The sequence below is a fragment of the Mustela lutreola genome, chromosome 1, assembly GCF_030435805.1.
Source record: "Mustela lutreola isolate mMusLut2 chromosome 1, mMusLut2.pri, whole genome shotgun sequence".
Taxonomy (NCBI): Eukaryota; Metazoa; Chordata; class Mammalia; order Carnivora; family Mustelidae; genus Mustela; species Mustela lutreola.
Window position 1 is genome coordinate 287,091,132 of NC_081290.1, and position 21,945 is coordinate 287,113,076.

At 61.1% G+C, this 21,945-nt stretch overlaps 1 protein-coding gene across 12 annotated transcripts in view; it reads right to left on the reverse strand.

Moving 5' to 3' along the window:
* The window catches only part of SHANK2 (SH3 and multiple ankyrin repeat domains 2), a 453,117-nt gene that overhangs the window by 104,558 nt on the left and 326,614 nt on the right, over nucleotides 1-21,945 (reverse strand). The window lies entirely within an intron of this gene.

The window sequence follows — 21,945 nt, forward strand, 5'->3', positions numbered from 1 at the left end:
GCCCTCAGTGACCCTATATTTGGGTCAGGCGCAGCCAGGGGCTTGGGGACCAGCTCGGGGAACCGGAGAGAGCCTTCCCGAGCCCAGACAGCGGCTGCTGGTATTAATGTGTCCAGGGCAGAGGCTGGGAGGGGCCTGGGAGGCCCAGAGCTGGCCACCTAGAGAGACCCACAGGTGGGCGCCGTCTAACGGGGCCTCCTGGGCGCCCTTGGGCAAGGGAACTTGAGGCCACAGGCACGAAAGAGGGCTGGCAGGGGGCACCTTCCTGAGGAGAACCACGAGGCCCGTGGCTCACGAATGCAGCCTTCTAGCCCCATTAACACGACCCGAGAGCGACCCCAGACTGCCGGCTTACCTGAGCCCACGTCGACACTCTCACCCCAAGGGATGCTCTTCCCTGCTCAGGTGGAAATAAACCCGGAAAAGCAGCGGGTGACCCTTGGAAAGGCCCAAGGCCCTGAGGCCGGCTCTCGGGGCTTCCAGTGAAAGTGGACAAGTACCCAATCTTGAGAGGGAGGACCGGTGAGCTTCGTGGGGACTGGGGACCCCCAGCAGACAGCCAGGAGATGGGTGGGGGCGCACCACTACCAGGCCCCCCGCTATTCTGCCTTCCTGCCTGGGGCCCGGATTCCCCCATCTCCTCTGCGCACCCGGCCTGGCCCCTGGGGCTCTCATGTTCCCCCGTGTTGGCCGCTTACATCTTGCGACCCCAACAGGAGGGAGACAGATCCCGATCGTGGCTACAACACGTTATCATGAACGCAGAGGCTTAGAACGGCGCAAAGTTATTCTCTCCTGGTTCTGGCTGGGTTGAGATCGAGGTGGGTCTGGCTCCGCCCCCCTCTTCCCATGTCCGGGGGCTCCTGTGACCCTGGGCTGGCGGCCACACCACCCCAACGGCCGATCTTCTCCTCGAACCCATTCGACTCCCGCTCTCCTCCCGCTTACGGGGTCACCTGGATGACACTGGGCCTCGGGTGGTCCTGGATAATGTCCCTGCCTTGAGGTCCTCAACTGTCTCCACCTGCCAGGTCCCTCCCGCCACACAGGCCACCTTGTCAGAGGTCTGGGGGTCCTGGGTGGGCATGGGAGATCATGACTCAGCTGACCATGGGGAGGCACAGCCCGCGGACCCCACAGGCTGGCCCAGCCAGGCCTCAGGGCCTCACACGCCCAGTCCCCCTGCATCTCGGACATTCCGCGTCCGTCCGGCACAGCCTCCAACGCCCTCGTTGTGCGTTTTGGGTCATTTCTGTGCTCCTTTATTTTGATTTATTATAATTATTATTTGGTGGGGGCAGTGAGAGAGAGAGAGAGAGCCCTCGGCCTCAGCTGGCAGAGCTGAACACCGGGCACAGCCCGAACAAGGGCTTGTGCCAGCGCCGCAGCAGCCAGCACGCACCGTGGCCCACGTGCCTGAGCTGGCTGCTGTCAGCACCGGGCAGGGCCTCGTCACTCTCACAGGAAGGCCGCGCTCCCTGACGATGTGGGGACTCATTCATACTCAAGTGTGAGTGACTGAACGGCAGATGGGACAGACTGCTGTGCTTGCCCGGGTCCTGCTCACCAGGATAGGCCTCTGTGTATCTGCTCTCAAACCAGAGCGGTCACCTGGTTTGTTCCCTTGTAAAGCCCCTCTGGGTGCTGCTTGACCTCCGGGCCCCTGTAAGTCTCAAGGGGGGAGGGGACGCGGTGGTGAAATGGACATGGCTGGGGCCGGGGGCAGCAGGAACCCCCTGGTCAGGTTCCAGCGGTCTGCAGGCTTGGCTGTGGGCTCCGGGACCCGGTGGCCCCATCTCTGTCATCACTCCCCTGTGTGGCAGGGGAGGACGCTGAAACCCTCTGGACCACAAGGGGCTTTTGTGCTGATACCTTGACTCAGCACAGCCGGGGGTCCGCGGGCACCAAGGCGCCCACCATGAAGACCTGCCCCCGTGTGTTCTGAGCACGTGTGGCCTCACTGCCTCGTGCTCTGGTCTCCAGGTGGGGATGGGCCATGGCTCTGGCACTGATGAGCCACGGGGTCATAGGGGCACCCAGTCTGCAGGTGCCTTGCTGTGCCTCAGTTTCCCCATATGTAACATGGGAGTGTCCGTGGGGTTTCGGTATGAGAGGCAAGCTAATCTCTTCGCATGGAGCTCTTCACGGGTCCGATCCTCCCGGTCCGTGTCCTTGTACAAAGAGCCACCAGAGCCCCTGACCTGTCTCCACCCGGTGGGGACACAGTGAGGAAGAAGGCATTGTCTGCTGGCAGGAGGAGGCCCTCGGCGGGGGCTGAGTCCACCAGCACGCAGACCAGCACCGCCAGCCCGTGGGCTCCCGAGGACAGACTTCTGTGGCTTAAACCTCCACGTGCGGCGTTTTGTTAGGACAGCTGCGCTGACCGAGACACTTGTGGGTACCGACATGATTCTCACCAGGCCTGAGTCCCCACTGTAACTGGGGGGTCACCCCAGCACCTGCCCCGAAGGCCTGATTTCCCCTCTGAGTGGTCCCAGCATTTACGGAGGTGGGTGGGGCGCTTGTCCCACAGTCTGCCTGGGACTGCCCAGGACGGCCCCCTTTCTGGTGAGATGTCTATCCTCGCCACTGCCCTCAGTCCCAATCCCCGCTTTACAGACGAGGAAACTGAGGCAGGAGCTTGCCCAGGGTGGCAGCAGGAAGGCGGAGTGAGATTTGAACTCGGGCCCGGTGGCTCCAGACTGCCCCCCACTGCCAGCTGGGCCATCTCAGGGCTCGATGTCCCGGAACGACCCGGGCCGCGACCGGCGCGGGGGCGGGGGGGTGGGGAGAAGACTGTGCTAGAGCCCACGGGGGACGGGGATTTAACAAGCACGATGGAGTTGCGTGGGGACCACTGCCATGGACCTTTCCCGGCGGCACCTGGAAAATACCGAGACACCTGATTTATGCCCGCACTGTGGAACAGGGGCGGCGACAGGCATCGCCCCTGGAGACTCACCCGTCCCCCAGGGAGGGAAGACAGAATTTGAGGGGTGGGGGGCTCTACCTGAGGCCACCTGTCGCCCCTCCCTCAATGCCAGACAACAGTGACTTTGAGCTCTGGGCCGCGATGGATGTCCTGGTTCTGTCACACGTGCTGGGAGTTTCCAGTGCCGAGCCTCGGGCCTTGGGCCACCCTGCTGGGCTGCCCCGAGGTGGGTGTGGGTCAAGGCGCATCACTGGGGCAGGGGGGAGCCTGACACGCAGGGCTGGCCCCTCCTGGCACCATCCAGACCCAGTGCCACATCTAACGGGCACCACAACCTGGAGGGCACAAGGGGCTCTCTCCGCTGCCCGCTGCTGACTCTACCTCCTCTGGCTGGGTGTCCCTATATGACTGTGTGGGAGGAAAACCAGCAATCCCCCTTCTGGGGGTTCTATACTCAGAACGGACCCCCAGTCCGACTTCTCTCCGTCTCAGTGTGGGGTGTGGAAACAGCCTCCTAGCGGGCCTCCTGGACGTGAGGGAGCCCCCGTCCCCTGCCTGTCCCCCGCCGATGGCCGTATCTCCTCCTGCCCCGTGCAGGGCTCCTCTTCCTACAAGGACCCCAGCTCCTGCATTTAGGGCTCAGCCTCCTCCAGAATGATTTCATCCCAAGATCCTTAACTGGACACCTAGAATACCCTATTTCCAAACAAGGTTCCTGGGGGACATGAGCTCTGGCAGAACGCTGTTGAACCCACCACACCCTCCAATCCATCTCCTCTGGGAAGCAAGCGCTGAGCCCTGCACACCCACTCGCCTGACCACTGACCCCATGGCCTCCTCACCCTGGAAGGAAAGCTGACTTCCCTGCACAGCCCGGCCCGCGGGGTCTGGGCCTGCCTCTCCCTCCATGCCTGGACTTTCTGCCCCCTGCCCACCCCCCCGCACTAGTCTCTGCCCTGAGCCCCTGCTCAGGGGTGCTGGCTGGAAGGGCTGCCAGCTCCCGGCTCCAGGCACTCTGCCCACGGGCCTCTGCCTCTCCTCTGGCCCTCCGAGAACCTGACTCCACCACCTGCGGCCCAGCGGCCCTGCCATGGCCAGTCCAGGTGGGCTCTCGGGAGCCACAGTGGGCCGGCTGCTGGGAAGGAAGGCAGAGCACCTGGAATTCTTCCCAGCGTCTCTGTTCCCAGAGTGGAAGGGACCTCCCCGAACGGGGCGTGCAGGACGGCAGCCCAGGCCACCTGTGACCACTGAAATTTAGATAACCCACAATTAAATAAAATGGAAGTTCAGGACCTAGGTCACACTGGTGACATTTTAAGTGGCCAATAGCTACATGTGGCCAGGGGTGCCAGAAAATTTCTACCGGACAGTGTTGCTCTGGCCAACAAACCAGAGGGAATTAGAGGCTGTCAGTGTGGCCAGGGGCCCAGGCCTCTCCTCTAGCCCCTACCCCTGTCCTCTGGGCATGTGGGAGCCAGGCTAGATGTGGGAGCCCTGAGTGTGCTGGGCTGTCCCCTGCCTCAGCCCTAAGGGGGTTTGCAGCAGAACCTGCCAGCAAGACAGAGCAAGCCATCCCCAGAAGTAGGGACCCCTGGGGCCTTTGTCCCCACTTGGGGAGGAGCAGTTTCGAGTGTGGTCACCTCAGAGCAGGAGGCCCGGTGTGCCCTTGCGGGGAGGCAGACAGGAGGGCCAGCCCCGTCTGCCCAGAGCCTCCTGGGACCATCCACCCCCAGGATCAGCAGGTGCCATGGGCAAGGCCCTTCCAGGCCTCGGCCGGGGGTGTCTGCAGGGGGGTGGGCAGTGGCGGAGGCGGGCATGCCGCCCCATTCCCAGGAGTCACAGGGAGGCAGGCACAGGTCCTACTGGCCTCCCAGTGGAGGTCTCCAGATGGGGGCAGAGCCCCGTGGCGGCCAGCTATGTCCCCAGCCCGAGGACACACCCCACAGAGGGCGACAATGGTCCCTCTTGGCTCCGCAAGGACTCACTCCCTGGGCCGCCCGCTCTGCCTACTGTTCCTGTCTTTCACATAAACACTCCTGCAGCCAGCACGGAGCACGGAGCCATCTCTCCCCTAACACCGCGGGCCTCACCGGGCGTGATCTCCCAGCCCCTGCCCCAGGGGACATCTGGCACTACGTGGGGACCTGTAGGGCTGGCAGGACTGGGAGGGGCTCCTGGCCACAGGCGGGCGGTGGCCGCACATGGTGGGAGATGCCGCCTCGACGGTGCCGCTTCCCAGCAGCTGACCTTGTGTCCCGTTTGCCCCACAGAGGAAAGCGAGAATGGGCAGTCACCCCGTACCCCGCCCCGTCCACTGGCAGGCTGGGTTAGCTCCGTGGGCCGCCCCGCCTGCCCCGCAGCTCCAGGCCAAACCCCCGCAACCCAGTCACCGGCAAATGCTGTGCTCTCCCTCCTGGCTCCAACCCCCTGCCTCCCGCCCACCAGCACCCCTGCATCCGCCCATGGCTAGTGTGACTTCCCAGGAAGTGGGGCCCCAGGCCATTCCTTCACCTGGGCCACCGCCTCACCCCAGCACGACACGCTGGCTTCCTAGAGTTCCCTAGCTCCCAGAATGTGTCCCGCGCCTCCGTGCCTCGGGGCCTCTGCACTGGCTGCTCCTTGTGCCTGGACGCCTTTGCTGGGCTGGAGGGGCTCCCCTTTCCAGCTGCAGAGGCTCCCTTCTGGAGAGACTCCTCCTGCCCCCAGGCCTGGCGCCCACACCTGCTGGGTCCGTTCTAGAAAATCCCACGACCCGGGGTGATGTCTGTTGTGGCCTCATGGTCTGCAGGTCGCTGTCTCTCGAGGGGGAGACAGAATCAGTCCTGGCGGGTTTCAACCACTCGCAGCTGCAACGGCACCTCATTTCTGACACCAGCGGCGTGTCCGAGGGTCCCCCCAGCCCCCCAGCTTTCGTGATCCTCGAGAAGGCTTCCAGGACTCCCTGAACATGGACACGTGTGGTTGCGTTATTCCAGGGGAAGGACACAGATTCCAACCACCAAGGGCACAGGCGGATGGGCAGGGGCAGGAGGGCCCACCTGCGGAGCGCCCGTGGTCTCTGTGGCGTCGGGATGGCTGGTCCCGGCACTGGTACGTGACAGTACACAAGAGTTCCCCAACTGGGAAGCCACGTGCCCTGTGTTCATGGTTTCTCCTGGGGCCCCCTCACACCCTGCCTGGGGGCTGGCCTCTAGTATCTAGCCCCGCCCAGAGTTTTGGGCGACTGCGTGTACTCTCCAGGCTCTCAGGGAGTCCAAACCTGGCTCGGCTGGTCCCTAACCCCAGGCAAACAGAGACACCACCATGAGGCGGGGCCCACAGATCTGAAGACAAAGCACAGGCCTCTCCTGGGGTCAGGTTACTCCTCCCTGTGCCGCTGCCTCCACTCTGCAGACAATGGGGGCCTTCCCTTCAGGGGACCTGTGGGGGGACCTGGGCTGGGGGGGTACCTGTGGGGGGACCTGGGCTGGGAGGGGGACCTGTGGGGGGACCTGGGCTGGGGTGGGCTCAGCCCCTCTGCTACTTTTCCCGGCCCCCCCCCCCCTTCTAGAGGTCAGTCCTGCCTGTGCTGGGAGAAAGAGCCCGGCTGCTAGCCAACAGATCCAGGAAGCGGAATAAAAGATCTCTGTACAAAAAGGTAGAAGTAGGGCATGCTCGCATATAAATGCACACGATGTGGGGGGTGAGGCAGGGAGATAAGAACCATCTGTACCCACTCTCCCCCATGGAGACCACGGGGGCAGCGGGGGGCCTGGGTCTTAGCGGACCCTGCCTGCTCGCAGAGCCCAGACCTCCTGGCCTCTGGATCCTCAACGGCCTCCGTCCCAGCCTCCCATCCGGGACGAGCTTGGTACCCTGCACCCACCGTTGCTGGGAGACGGTTGCCGAGAGTCACAATGCAGCACAACGGGAAACACCCCCAGCAAGTTTGCTGGGCCCAGTTAGAGAGACGGGCTCTGGTCCACTCGGGGCCTCGGCCCACTTGCCAATGTGTCCAGCGTTCTCTTTTCTGCGGTTTCGGGAGAGCACTAAGCAGCCCTCTGTGTCCAGCGGTGGTTACGAAGCAAACCCATCGGCCCGTCATTCCGCACAGGATGTGGCATGAAGCCTGGGACTGAGAGGCTGGGAGTGCCACGGGCTGAACACCCCGCGTCCCAGCACGGGCAAGCTGAGCGCTCCCGGCTGAATCGGGGCCTTGTCTCATCCGGCCAAACCCCACGACCTCCGGGCGGCTGGCTGCACCCTGCCGAGCCCAATGCTCCCAAGACTCACGCACAGGCGGAAGAGGCTGGCAGCCCTCGCCCCAGAGCAGAGACCACACCCACACCATGTCGTGGCTGCCACAGGCCCAGAGCGGCAGGCGACAGAGGGAGCGAGACGCTGGTCCCCAGCACGCCGGCCCCCACACACCATGTGTCTTGGGGGCCCCAGGACCATGGCCCCGCCCTCACCAGCCCTCCTGCTCAGCACTTCTCGCACTAAAAGCTCTTTCTCCAGGGTTCCGCAGTAAGTATTAGGGCTGTTCATCTGAACCCCAACTTTCTTGTCTGGACGTACACAGGGTCGCTCTCTCCACCCTCCTGAGGCTGGAGTGACCCGTGACAAGGGAGCGAGGTGATGTGGGGTACTCCACGCAGAGCTAAGGGCACTACATGTGTCCGCCACACCCCCCTTTAGCCTGCCTGGGCCGCTGGCGCCGGCTGAAGGTCAGGGCGGGGCCCCCTCACCCGGATTTGTGAGCGAGCACGAGGTGAGACAGAGCACAGCAGAGCCGCTGGGTGGTGACAGCCAGCGGGGACTCCCCCGCCGACACCGGGGGACCTTGTGTCCCTGCACCCGACGCAGGCTGCTGACCGCCACCGGCCAGGCGGGTGGCGCGCCCCAAGGCACCCGTTCCAGTGCAAGTGAGAGACCTCTTGAAGCTGAAGGTCTCACCGGGCAAGGCCGCGTCCATGGGGTGTGGGCTCCGCAGGCTGGGCTGGAGGAAGGAGCTCGGGTCCCGACGCAGAGGGGGTCACTGGGTGCCCCTCAGAGGCAGGGGCTGTGCGCAGTGAACCCAGGCTCCGGGGCGGGAGGCTGCAGTCGGGGGTGTCTGTTCTGTGATGCCCGGGGAGGGAGGGGCGGGGCAGCAAACCCACACCCCCCCCTCCTCTTTCCCAGCCAGGCCCGTCCCTGACGAATTCGCCTGGGCCCGTTTCCCTGTCTGCCGGCTGCTCCTGCTCGGGGCGCCGTGGCCACAGTACACTGAGCACTGCCGTGGACGTGCAGAAATCCGCGTGGTCCCTGGAGCAGCCACCAAGATGGGCATCCAGCTCCGGAACGAATCAGGAGACTCGCCCGGTGCTGGCAGAGCTCCGTCTGCCCAGCCTCATGCCGCGGGCCCTGCACGGCCTTCCCGAGCCGTGGACACCTGCCCTCCCACTGGCTGCTGCGCGGCCCCCGCACGGGGAGAGGCCGCAGTCCCTCTTCAGTCCCTGCGCCCCCAGTAAGGGCTCTGGGGGAGCCACTCAACTGGACAAGCGAGCAGCTGTGGACGGAGCACTCGGGGCTCGGGCCAGGGGGACAGTCCCGGCTCAGGGACTCTGGGCCGGGCGTCACGAGGAGCGTGTGTCCTGCACAGTCACAGACAGGCTGTTCTTGAGGGAGGTGACCCCCCTTGTGGGCAAGTGGCAGAGAAATTAATTTCATTCCTGCCATCGACTCCAGCCTGGGTGGGAAGTGCCAGTGCTCCGGGAGGGCTGGAGGCGGGCAGGCGCCGGTGCCCACGTGCCCTGTGCAGCAGCCCCACGGGCCTGCCTGGGGGACACGGAGCCTTCCTGGGGACACTCCCGCATCTGCATCCCAAACTCCCCTCTACCTCCTGCAACAGCCAGAGGCCCCGCCCCCGCCCCCGCCCCGCCCTCGAGGTCTTGGACTGCTTTCCATGGGCCATTTTACCTCCCCGGGCCCCTCCTCCTCACCACCCTAGGCTACTGCCCACACCTGCAGAGGGGCCCGGAGGGGGGCAGCGGCCACATGGAAACCCCCTCCTGCAAACATCCGGACACTGTGATCTGTCACTGTACACTGAATGTGGGAACGGGCTGCAGCACTGGGTAGCCGCCTGAATGGAAGGCCCCGCCCCATCTCTGGGCCTCAGTTTCCCCAGACGTACCACAAAGGGCCTGGTGGTCAGGTCCATGTGCCGACACCCACTCTGTTCTCCTCCTATGGGGACTCAGGCTTGCTGTGAGACGGTTTGTGGCTAATCAGAGCAGAGAGAAGCTCCCCGGGGTCCCTGGAAATCTGCTACGAGGGACCCAGCCTGCAACCCCCTCTTGCTCCTGGTCCCTATACTTCTTATTGCCTGGCACTCCCATGACCTGTTGGGGTGGAAGGGGCCTCTCGGAACCCCGAGGTGACCCCACCCTGACAGCTAGAAAGCCTGGTTCTTGATGGCTTCACAGGGCCATGGTATTGTCCCTTGATTTCTGGGTCCACAAAATTGCACGCCCCCTTCTAGATGAAGCCTCTGAGTTTGCTCCCAGTGCAGACTCTGAATGGGAACAGCACAACCGTGTCCCGGGTCGTAGGCACACCTGTACTTACCCCATCCCACCATCGCAGCAGGCGCCGGGCTAACTACTGTGTCCATGTCACAGGCAGGCCCAGCGACAGCGAACAAGGCACCCGATTTGGGGAGGGGGCTTTGTGTGAGGGCAAAAGGCGACAGCTCTATAGGGAAGGAGCTAAACCCCAAAGGCCACAGACTGGATGATTCCGTTTATACGAAATGGGCACAGAAAGTTAAGTCCACAGAGAGGGGAAAATGTCCAGGACAGCAGGGCAGGGGACCAGAGTGAACGCTAATGGGTAAGGGACTTTTTTCTGGAGTCATGGTTGCACAGCACTGGAAGGTGTTTTAAGAATAGGGCCTCCTGGTCCCTCCACTGGGGGCAGGAAGGACATGTTCTGGCTCTGTCGTCCCTGTCCTCAGGAGCATCACAGTCAGTAAAGGGACCCTGGCCACCTCTCCAGGGAACAGGGTGATGGGGGTGTGGGGGGGGAGGACGCAGCTGAGACCTCACGATGGAGCCCTAGGACGAGGAAGAGGCACTCGTTAGCAGTAAAAGTCAATAAAAACTTCGTCGGTGCATCTGGGAAAAAAGGGGAAGTTGCGTGTCATTTTAAGCAAAGTGGGAGTGGGTGGCTGAACGGTGTCCCCCTAAAACTTGGTCCTCCCTGAACTTCAGAATATCACCTTATTTGGAAATGGGGTCTTTGCAGAGGCACTTAATGAAGATGAGGTCACAGTGGAGGGGGTTGGCCGTGCTCCAGGCACCGGGGTCCCCATAAGAAGCAGGGAGACACAGGGGGAAGGATGTGTGACCATGAAGGCGGGGGTAGGGGGGCGACGCCATAGCCCAGGGACACCTGGAGACCCAGCAGTTGCAGGGGCAGGAAGGACCCACCCCTAGCACTGCTGGAGGGATCAGGGCCCTGCCCACTCCTGGATTTGGGGCTCCCAGCCTCTGGACTGTGAGCCCCCCCAGTGTGGCGTTTTAAAACAGCAGTCCCTCAAGCTAGCACCTGGGGATGCACCTTGATGCTCCCCAGGACCGGCTGGGCCTGGAGGGCTGGAGGAGGTGGGCGTGGCTGCAGACGGACAGGGGAGGCCTCCACCCCCCAACCAAACGCCCCAGGACCCTGGTTGTCGTGGGAGGGGCAGCTGAAGACACCCAGGGCTGGATTTAGGAGCTGCAATGGTGGTGAGGGACCCAACCTTAGGGGCAGGTGGGTCCACCTCTGTGGGACCGTTGGAAAGAGAGGAGTTGATCTTTCTAGACTGATTTAAGTTGGTCTTTCTAGCTGCTCACAAGGGAAGCCACCGTCTAAAGCCGCCTGGGACTCCAGCAGCACCTGACTCAGGGGAAACCGGAGAGGCGCTCGCTGGTGCTGTGCCCCGAACCGTCCCCAGGGCCACGTGCGCGCACACCTTCTCCCCACCCACAAAGCCCCATCCCGGTCCATCGCTCTCACTGCTGACCTCTTCGTCAGGCCTCGGCTCCTGACCCAGCTCGGCAAGGTCGTCACATGGACCCTGACTCATGCGGGCCAAGAGCCGGGTGCGCAGGCCGAGGTCTGTGCAAGGGTGGGGACACAGTGGAATGGGTGCCCCTTGCAGTGGGCGTGTCCTGAGGGCGCGGGCGGGCGGGGCGCTTCCTGCGGTGGGCGTGTCCCGGGGGACATGCTTTCTGCAGTGGGCGTGTCCTGATCCCTGGAGGGCGGGGCGCTTCCTGCAGTGGGCGTGTCCGGACCAGGGGGTGGGGCGCTTCCCGCAGTGGGCGTGTCCTTAACGGGAGAGGCAGGGCACTTCTGGCTTGGGCAGGGGAGCAGGAGGGGTCAGTGTCCTCTGACCTGACCTGGCGCTGGGACGCCGTCCCGAATGCCGGGTCTCGCAGGCGTGCGTCCCCCGGGGCTGGCGGCTGCGGGGTAACTGGATCGCCCTCCACCCGTTCTGTCCCCCTGTCACCCACGGCCCCGCTTGGCAAACACGTCCCGGGAACGAACATTTTCCAAAGTTTTCTCGGAACCACATGGGGAGGTGAACTAATTACAATTTCCCTTATTTTTGAAAATAAATTTATGACTTTGAGGTCTTAATGTTTTCAAAGTACTACGGCCGTGAGAAATGCTGCACCGAGATGCTGGGTGTCCTAATGCAGTGCGTCCTTCAGCCGAGCGAGCGGCTGCACTGATCTCAGCACCTGATCCCAGTGGCCCCGCCCGATCCCAGCGGGTGGTGCCCGATCCCAGCAGGCCACACCTGATCGCATTGGCCAGCACCTGATCGCATCAGCTGCATCGATCTGAGCGGGCGACAGGGCACCTGATCCCAGCGGCCAGCACCCGATCCCAGCGGCCAGCACCCGATCCCAGCAGCAGAACCCACGCTGAGTCCTGGGTCCCAACAGACACAGGTGTGCAAAGGCGGTGTGGACAGCGCCTCTGAGCCAGACTCGGTCCTTTCTTGACTCGATACAAATCTAAATTTTTACTATTTTATAGAATCTCTTTTTACAACAAAATACCCCCTCCCCCAATTAGAGCGGACGCAGCCTCTCCCGAGACCCTGTCTCCCAAGGGGTGGTGAGTGCTGGCCAAGTGTCTGGGGTCATTCCAGTGCACAGCAGGTGCTCAATAAAGAGAGAAAGTGTGATGATCGTTCTACAAAAAGGGAAAAAAAGAAAGTGAAAGGAATCTATTCAAAGTCCTCCCCCCACCCCCGCCAGCCAAGCTTACAGATAAAATTCACAGGTGTCTGCACTTGGCCCTAACTCTTTGTTTTTCTAGGTCACGGTGCCCTACATTCTCAGAAAGTAGACCCCGTTTACAAGAGATCCTCTCTAGTTTGACCACGACCCACATCCCAGACAGAACCCCTCAGGAAACCTGCCACCTCCCGCTCTACCTGGCCAAATGGGCCCCTCCCCACACCCTCCATGGGCTCAGCTGCAGCTCTTGGCCACTCTAATAGAAGGGACGGAGGAAGGAAGAGAGGGTGAGGAAGAGGGACGGAGGAAGGAAGGAGGGAGTGAGGAGGGAAGAGGGCGAGAGTGCGGCCGAGCTTCAGAAAAAAATGACTCATTTTTAAATTTCTTGAAATAAGGTACTGTTGATTTGGAAAGCAGCCGGGAGAGGCCAAGAGGACCAAAGACAGGACAGAGGCACAGGACACCATCGAGCCCCGTGGGTCCCAGGGGGCAGTCACTGGTGTGTGCGGAGGACAGAGGTCCTGCAGTCCCCAGGCCCGGGCACCTGCACCGTGAAACAATCTGGACATCAAAGAGAGTAACGTCTACAGCGGATTTAGACACACTGAATACATAAAATCCCCGGAGCTCGCTGTGATGTTGAGAGAGACAGACAAATGGAGAGATGGAAACAGAGGAAGATACACCAGCTGCCACCCCACCCCCGCCCAAGAGCCGTACCAAACCAATCCCCGGCACACGAATGGAGTTCATGGAGCACCAGTGTCTTGCAGAGAAATTGGATAATCAAGAGGAAAGCATTCAGCCTTTATTTTGCCTTCTTGTACAAATCGTGTTTCAGCCAAATAATTGTATTTGATAAGGGAGCCCTTCTTTGTGATCACAGAACCCCTGCGAAGAGCTGTGGAGGGAGCATCAGGATGAGGAGAGCACAGTTTGCCAGCCCTGCTGAACTCATCAGGGCCTACAGAGCCCCCCTGGAGAGATCCCCCTAGCCCCCTCCAGGTGGAAGGCCGGAGAGGCTTCCTGGTGGAGGAGCCAGCCACTGTTGCCCGGTCTCTGGGCCCCCAGTGGAGTGAGGCATGGAGCACCTGGTTCCCCTTCATTATGCTGGACCCAGCACACGAGGAGGCAGAGACCCATCCAGGGTGTGGGCAACCTTGTCCAGTCCCCTAATGAGGCAATGGCAGGAGACAGAGGGGTGATGAAAGAGGCTGAAGGAGAGCAGGAGGGACGAGCCAGCAAGAGCCGTGCGGGTCCAGAGTCGGGTCACCGCTGTGGCAGGACACTGCTGAGGGGCCATGCTGGATGCTTAGGTGGCATGGGGTCTCGTGAGAAAGAGGGAAGTGATGTGACATCAGGGATTTGCTGAGAAAAAGGAGAAAAGCAATAGCTAGATGGTCATGGTTTCTTGGCTATGACACCAAAGGCACAGGCAACAAAAGAAAAAGTAGATAAATCGTATTTCGTCAAAATGAAAAGTCAAAGGACAAGGTCACATCCAAAGACAAGGTCAACCGAGTCAAAGTAACCCCGAGAACAGGTGAAAATGCTTACAAATTAGGTATCTGAGATGGGATTAATATCAAGCATACATAAAGAACTCCTACAACTCAACAACAAAAATAAGACAATTCAATTAAAGAACAGACAGAGGGCTTGAATAGATGTTTCTCCAAAGCTGGCATACAAACATCCAATAAGCACGTGGAAAGCTGCCCAACATCGCTAGTCATTGTGCCAATCAACACCCTAATGAGATGCCACCTCACGCCCATTAGGAGGGCTACTCTCAGAATAACGACGCGGCAAGAGTTGGCAAGGACGTGGAAAAATTGGAACCTTGTGCACCGCTGGCGGGAATGTAAATGGTACAGCTGCTGCAGAAATCAGTATGGCAGCCCCTCAAAAAATTAAACAGAATTACCATTTGATCCAGCAGCCCCACTTCTGGGTCTGCCTCCAAAAGAACTGAAAGTGGGGACTCCGACAGATATCCGCCCACCCACATCCACAGCAGCCTTGCTCGCCGTGGCCAACGGGAGGAAAGCCCAGACGTCCATGGATGATAACTAGATCCAAGTGTCAATGGATAAAAAAAAATGTGGCGCATCCCCACAATGAGGTATTATTCAGTCTCACAGAGGAGGGAAGCCACGGCACCTGCCACGGCAGGGAAGAGCTCTGAGACCGTTCAAGGACGTGGGCTGGACGTGGGCTGGAAGCGCCCGGGGACACAGAGGACTCGGCCTGGTTGGACTCACAGAGACAGAAAGTAGATGGTGGGTGCCAGGGCTGGGGGTCACTGTCTTGTGGGGACAGAGTTTCATCATCCTTTGGGACGACGGAAAGTTCTGGACACGGGTGGTGGGGACAGCCGCACAACAGCGTGAACGTGCACAGTGTCCAGAGCCGTGCACCTATGAATGGTTAAAATGGTCAATTTTGTCCTATATATATTTTTAAAAGATTTTATTTATTTATTTGACAGAGATCAGAAGTAGGCAGAGGGGAAGGCAGAGAGAGGTGGAAGCAGGCTCCCCGCGGAGCAGAGAGCCCCATGCGGGGCTCGATCCCAGGACCCTGGGATCATGACCTGAGCTGAAGGCAGAGGCTCAACTGAGCCACCCACTGAGCGCCCCAGTCCTATGTATTTTATCCCAATTTAAAAAACAATTAAAAAGATGTGATTGCAAAGAAAGGGGAGATATATGAACAAACACGGGCTGACTTCCGGAAGGCCGGCTCTGCACGTGGGTCTTCCTAAATCCTGAAACCTTGCCCAGCTTTGCTCAAAAACCCCCATGGGCCCCCCTCGCCCTAGATCTTCCTGCAGTTTCAGAGACCTGGCCCCACCCAGTCCCCTCCTCTGTCTCCCCCTGCCCCAGGTATTCTAGAATATGTGGAATCCTTTCCTGGTCTGGGCAGGGCCCCGCACTCACTGCCCAGGCTGCCGGGCCCACTCTTCCCCACGCCCTCCCCGCGTGCGGGTTTTAGCCCAGATCTCACCCCTCTCGGGCCTTCTCCTGACCCCCGGGGATACAGGCTCTGTCCCGCTGTCACTCTTGTAGCACTGTGACACACACATGTGAAAGTGTCCTGGGGTGGCCCTAACAAATGACCACAGACTGGCCGGCTGAAAACAGCCATTTCGTCTTTTCCAGTGTTGGAGACCAGAAGTCAGAGATCAAGGTATCAGCAGGTGCACAGCCCAGATGGCTCGAGGGACAGACGCTTTGGCCTCTTCCAGCCTCTGGTAGCTGCTAGCGTCCGTCCACACTTTGCGCCTGCCTTCTGCGGCCTCTCCACCCTGTCTGTGTGTGTCCTGCCTCCCTCCTGCCCCGACCCTGATGAGGACACGTATGACGGCATATACGATCTTCCTGGAGAGTCCCGGGTCATCCACTGTCACAACCTTTAAGTTCATCACATCTGCACAGACCCTTTTCCCATATAGCATGACAGACAGAGGTCCCAGGGATTAGGATCTTTGGATGGCTGTCAGTGGACCTCGTACAGTCCACGCACGTACATATGCATGTGTGTGTGCACGTGTGTGCGTGTGTGTGCCTGTTTCCCTCTGCAGGGTCCCATCACGGTTCTCTGCCGGCTGGCTTACAGCACACAGGTTCCAGGGGGCGCCCCCATTCCTAACCAGGCCCCTCCAGGGTGCAGAATTTGATGTTCAATGTAGGTTTTCCAAATGAACACATTTCCCTTGAACCTGGTGGCAAGAACCCTGCCCTTTCGGATCAACAAGAACATCTCCAGTGAGTTAGATGGGATGCCCATGTGCCTGTGCGGGGACAGACCCCCTGCACCCCGCATGTCAAGCCTCCCTCCAGGCCAGCAAACACTGCACAGAGCGCAGGCACTCCTATGGATGCTGTTTGGCCCTCCCAGGGTCAGGACAGGGAGGAAACCAAGGCCCTGGAACCCTAGCAAGGGCAATCTGCCACCCCAGGATGCTGGGGGCCCTGCAACCCCAGACCCTCTCAACCCCGTCCCCTCAAACTCCAGGCAGCCCAGCGAAAGCCCAAGGAACGGCTGCCTTGGCACCCAGGACAGTAAGGCGTGTGTGACAGGCCCAGCCCTGGGCGGGGTGGGAGAGCCACCAGTCCACTGCAGCTGCGGAGCCCGGCCTGTGGAGCCCGGGGGCTCTCCCGGGTTTGCCCAGGAGTCCTGTGTGGGCAGGTTCATTGGCAGCAGCGCCTCCCAGCCAGCGACAGGGAGCCGGAAGTCCATCCCTGGTGGGCCGCGAGGCACGCAGCAATTTGGGGGCTAATTTTCTCCCGTAAAGAGGTTGACCCTGTTGTCTGGTCTGCACACTGCTGAGCTGGGCGTGTGTGCCCCCGAGGCCAAGGGGAGCGGATGCCTCGGGGCGGGCTAGCTGGCGGGCTGCGGGAGGGAAGAGCGCACGGCTGGGCAGGGAAGCAGGTCCAGGCAGAGGCCGGAGGGGAGGCCGCCCGACCCCCGCAGACCCGCCGAGGCCTGGGCTCTGCCCTGGATGGGCGACTCACGTGGTCACCGTCCGCACCCGCCCCTCCCCTCCCCCGTCCTGCCTCTGTTCTACCGAAGTGAAGAGGGCGTCAGGTGGTTCTGGACAAAGGACCACGTGCCCGGCCGGCAGAGGCTCCACGGGGTCAGAGGGGCCAAGGCGGCCCATTTTGTTCCGTCTGCTTAGAGTTTCTTGCGCAAGAACAACAATAACAGTAGAACTGGAATAGTCACCAACACACAATGGGAACATTTCCTGGAAAATCCTGATCTCTGGCTATGGACTATAGGTGGTGCCTCCCAAGTGATGGTATTGGGGGGCCCATGGGATGTGATTAGGTCCTCAGAGTGGAGCCCCACGGATGCGATGAGTGGCCTTGTGAGGGCCCCTTCGGCCGCGTGTGGACTGCACAGACAGGGGCCTGAGCCCTGACTTGGGGGACAGTGGGGAGCAGCGGGGCCCCTGCAGGCAGTGGGGGGGGAGAGGGGGGGCCCCAGGTCACGCCCACTTTCACTCTCCTCAGACAACCTCTCAGCCCCGCCTCAACCCTCCAACCTCCCCGAGCTGCCCCTCCAGCCGGAGAAGTCAGAGGCCCCAGGCAGGAGACACCCCTGTCCTCCTGCACAGCATCATCAAGCCTGGACCCCGTGATCCCGTGTGAGCTGCGCCAGCTCCAAGGGCCACAGCACTGTCAGCTCTAACACAGGGATAAGAGTGGCAGGCAGATCGTACGAGTGACCAGTGTCATTACCGTGGCCTCCTGGGCCACAGAGGGACGGGCCGAACCTCTTTGCTCTCCTTACGCAGTCTTAGCCTGCTAAAACCACACACCGGCCGCCGCCGGGCATCTCTCCCTGATGAGCTGGAACCGCAGACAAGGCCCGGGAGTCATGGTGCGTTTTCTACGGTTTGTTTCTCCTAGAAGCCTCTAATGCTGTCGACCGGGATGAGCACGAGGCCTTTCTAGGTTGGCAGTGGAGACAAGACGCTGGCTCTCCTTCTGGACGCCCGCTGAGCCAGCAGCCCGGGCACCTCCTTCCCCGCGGCGAGGAGCAGCTCCTGGAGCGCGGGTGCAGGTGATGTGCCCCCTTCTGCCAGTGAGATGCGGGGGATCCTGGTGGCCTGGGCCTCCCCACGTGCAGCGTCAGGAGCCGGGGAGCGGACAAGCCTGGTGCTCAGAGCTCTGGAGTGGAGGAGAGCTGGCCGCCCGCGGGGGACACCCATTTAGGACTTGCCGCCGAGTGGGCAGGAGCCCCTGCCTTGGCTTGAGGCTTGGCTGGCCAGAGAAGGCAGGTGGTCCCCGGAGAGGGTCCGGCACCTGGGATTGTCACTGGTCTGCCTCTTCTGGGTGACCTTTCCTTGGGAGATGCCAGGCTGGGGAGAAAGTCACAGGGGACTGGGCACCAGGATGGGGAGGGCCAGAGGGCCAAAGGCTGGGGGCGCCCCACGTCGTCAGTATTGCTCGGAGAGGCTTTTCCAGCCGGGCGGGTTCTCAGTGCTTTGGCATCAGGGTCTCTGAACAGGCGTCCAGACCAAGCCATCCCAATGCCTTCCGCTTCGTTCTGGATCCGCAAACCACTCTGGGCAGCAGCGGGCAATCAGTCTGGCTTCCGGGGAGATTTTCAGGGCTGAAAATGCCACAGGCCTTAAAACGTTGATTTTTCCACTGGCTTCAAATTGAAATCGCTAACTGTGGGGCCGGGGGGAGTGTTCAGGACACAGGCGGTCAGTCAATAAGGCATTGAGGGAGAGACAAAGGGACTGGGCAGTAACTCAGTGAGCAGGCTGACACGCGGGATCCCGCCTGGCCGTGCGACGTACGGGACAGAGCTCTAACGGCAACTGAGGCGAAGCCGAGCCGTGCCCCCTTGCACCCACGCCGGTTCCCGTCCTGTCCTCCGCGCCTCCCTGTGCTTTCTGGGAAAGAGCAGGGACACAAGCAGGACGTGCATTTCCTGGAGATCTGTAGCGGGCTCGTGAGCCTCCCGCTGGCAGCGGAAGAGTGACACGGGTCCTTGCAGAGACCAGGAATAACACGGCTGCAGCTCCCGTCTGAGAGCCATAACCCTGCCATTTATTCCCTTTTAATGAGGCCACAAACACCAAATGTTAAAAAAAAGTTACGTTCCTAGAGAGCCGAGTCCTCTCTGACTCCCCGTCCTCCTGTGGGGTCACCCCACTGTCCCGGCGGTAGGCAGCCCTCCAGCGCTTCTGCACACACCGGTGTTCCCGGAGAAAATTCAGAGCGTGGAGAGGCAAGAGCGTTTTGCACGCTTCTAGAGGAGGCACATGTGTGATCTACGCCAGCGACGCTCTGCCTCCCGTCCTCGTCACTTAGAAACACGCTCTGGGGACGGCTCTGGGTCTGCGCAGACGCGCTTTCCTCTTTCTAACTCCCGTGGAGTTTTGTTCCTGTGCAGGGACTTATTGGGCACCTGCCTGGACGCTGCCTCCAGCTGCAGGGGAGCGTGGGGTCCCGTGGGGGCGGGGGGCGCGGACCCACAGTGACTCAATGGGAATGTGACCCCTGTGTGCGAGAGAGCCCCGAGTGAACAGGAGACAAGCTAAGGGACGGGGGTGGGGACAAGCGCAAGCTCGGAGGGTAAAGCCTTACTGTTCAAAGAGTTTATTTATTTATTTTTTTAAAGTCAAGAACATTGTTTTCCTTTAAAATTTTTTTTTTCAATGATGGTGAAGGTACGTAGGACACAAATTTTGCATTTTAACCATCTTCAAGCATACAGCTCAGTGTCATTAAGTATGTTCAACCTGTTGTGCAGTCGTCCCCTACCATGCACGTCCAGAATGTCCCACTGTCTCCTGAGACACCAGCCCCCAGCCCACCCCTAGCCCCGGTACTCACTGCCACCCTCTGTCCCCCTGAGACACGGGCCCTCATCGCTACCCCGGCCCCCACTGCTCACTCTCTGTCCCCCTGAGACACCAACCCCCATCCCCCACCCCCCTCTGGGAGTCTGATGCCTCCAGGGTGAGTGGAATCACAGGTGTCCTCCCCCCCCCCCCCCCGCGGCCTGGACGCCTTGGGGGCAGCAGTGAGAACTGAGGGGCCCCATCCCAGGGAAGCACCTGCCGTGGGCGGGGTGGCCGTGCTCCCTCCCACTCCTGCGGGACGGAAAAGAGGAGAGAAGGTCTCTGAGGGCACCCTTCGTAAGGGGGTTCTCCGGACAGGCTTGATGAGAGAGGGCGGCACCGGAGTCCGGGCCCAGACCCCCCGGCCAGAACTCCCCGAACCCCTCAGTCCACGAACAACAGCCTGTTCACAAACAAAAACTGGACCAAACCGGAAAACAAAACAAAACAAAACAACAACAAAAAACAACCCAGCAAACCCAATCAGGCCATTCCGTCCAGAAGGCTCATTAAAAAGCACTCCCGGAAAATTAACTGACAAGAGCACACAAAATTCTTCCCTGGAACAGATGAGGCCAGGCCAGGCCCAGGGATGGAAAACCATCACCACAGTCCCCACGCGGCGCCGCGGGGGCCGGACCGCTGCCTCCATGGCAAGGGCATGACGCACGTGCTGCCACCAGGCCCCGGGCTGAGTCACCTCCTGCTCAGTGACCGCCACATCCCAGGAAGAGGTGACAGAGCCCTGGGGTGGGGGGGGCAGTGCTGGAGCCCAGGGCCAGGCTCCCACAGGACAGCACATGGCGTTCAAGAGCTAGCTGCCCTGTGCTGGCCTCGGGTTTGAGTCCAGCCCCATCTCTCCCTCCCGTGGCCATCATGCTGACCACACCTCGACTGGCTGGTGTGCAAGAGGGCACGACTGCCACCTCCCTCAGGAGGCTGCTGGGTGTGGACAGAGGTCCTGGTGCACACCAGGCACTCAGCGAAGTTCCCAGCACTGTGTGCCCCCTGGCATTACGGGTGGGGGTCCGACGGCCGAGACAGTGATTTTCTGGTCCCCCTTGCTGCTTTGTCTCCCGAAACCACACCATTCGGTGCAACTGACCGAGGCTCTCAGGCAGGACAGACTGTCTCCCCGCCAGCTGTGGACGTGCCCTCGCCCTGCACCGCAGGTCAGAGGCCCCGGAGGGCTCATTTCCCCAGCATGCCCCTCCACGGACACTAAATGTCAGAGCTCCCCCACATTCCCATGTCAGAGCCCCAACTCCCTGTGTGACGGCATGTGGGAGGCGCTGAGGGTCAGATGAGGTCAGGGGATTAGTTGCCCTGATAAGAGAGACGCCAGAGAGATGATCTCTTGTCCTCTCCGCTATGTGGGGACAGCAAGGAGGTGGCTGTCTGCTAACCGGGAAGTCAGCACTCAGAGACTGTGCTCTGTACGGGAGCTGCCACCCCACGGCTTCCCGGGGAAGAGGAGCGGAGTGCACAGCTCCTGGACCCTGGGACCCCGCTTAGCCAAGCCTGGTGGGGCGGGAGGGACCCGGAGGTCCTTACAAGGCACCAGATGGTCACGCAGCCCTGCCTGTGCTTGGGACCAGGTCTAGATATGCTGCAGAGCAGGAAATTCTGGGCCCCTTTGCCTCGGCTTGCCACAGGTCTGCGTCCCCAGCCAGGGGTATCAGAGAGAACCCGTGTACCCACACAGAACACAGAGTCTCACCTGAGGGTCAGGGTTGAACGGGGGCCTGACAGCACAGCACGCAGGGTGAGCTCAAAGAGGCAGAAACCCGTCCCAGCAGCCCCGCACACCGGCACAGGGTGGCTGCTGGACCCCCGGCCACACATTCGTCTCCCTCCTTCTTATGCCTGGGACTCAAGCTTCCTGCGGGAGCCAGCCCAACCCACTGGGGAGGGCATGTGACCCCGCCTGGCCACAGAGCCTCTTCCATCGGTCCAGCGGGTCACTGGCTCAGCGATGGTGACCTGAGGCAGGCCAACGAGGTGCTCTTTTCTACTGGGGCTCCTCCCCTGATGGGACGACAACCTGGAGCGCCTGTGGACTGAGTCTGCCACCTTCATGGGGAGAACCTGCTTGGGCATGAAGCCAAGAGGAACCCAGAGCTGAGGGAGGGAGCAAGATCCTGGGGGACACTGCTGAGCACCTGGATCCAGCTGGGCCTGAAGCCAAATAACTCCGGGATTTCCAGCTACTCAAACCAGTCAGTTCCCCAGCATGCTGAGCCAGTCTGAACTGAGTTCCGTCCATTGTACAGAAAGTACAATGGGGTGCTCTTGCTTCGTGTCCATCCTTAACCAATTCCCCTTGATGCTGAAAGACTCTGCTCCCCTCACCTCCTCCAGGAAGGCTCCCAGGGATTTTCCAGTCAGTT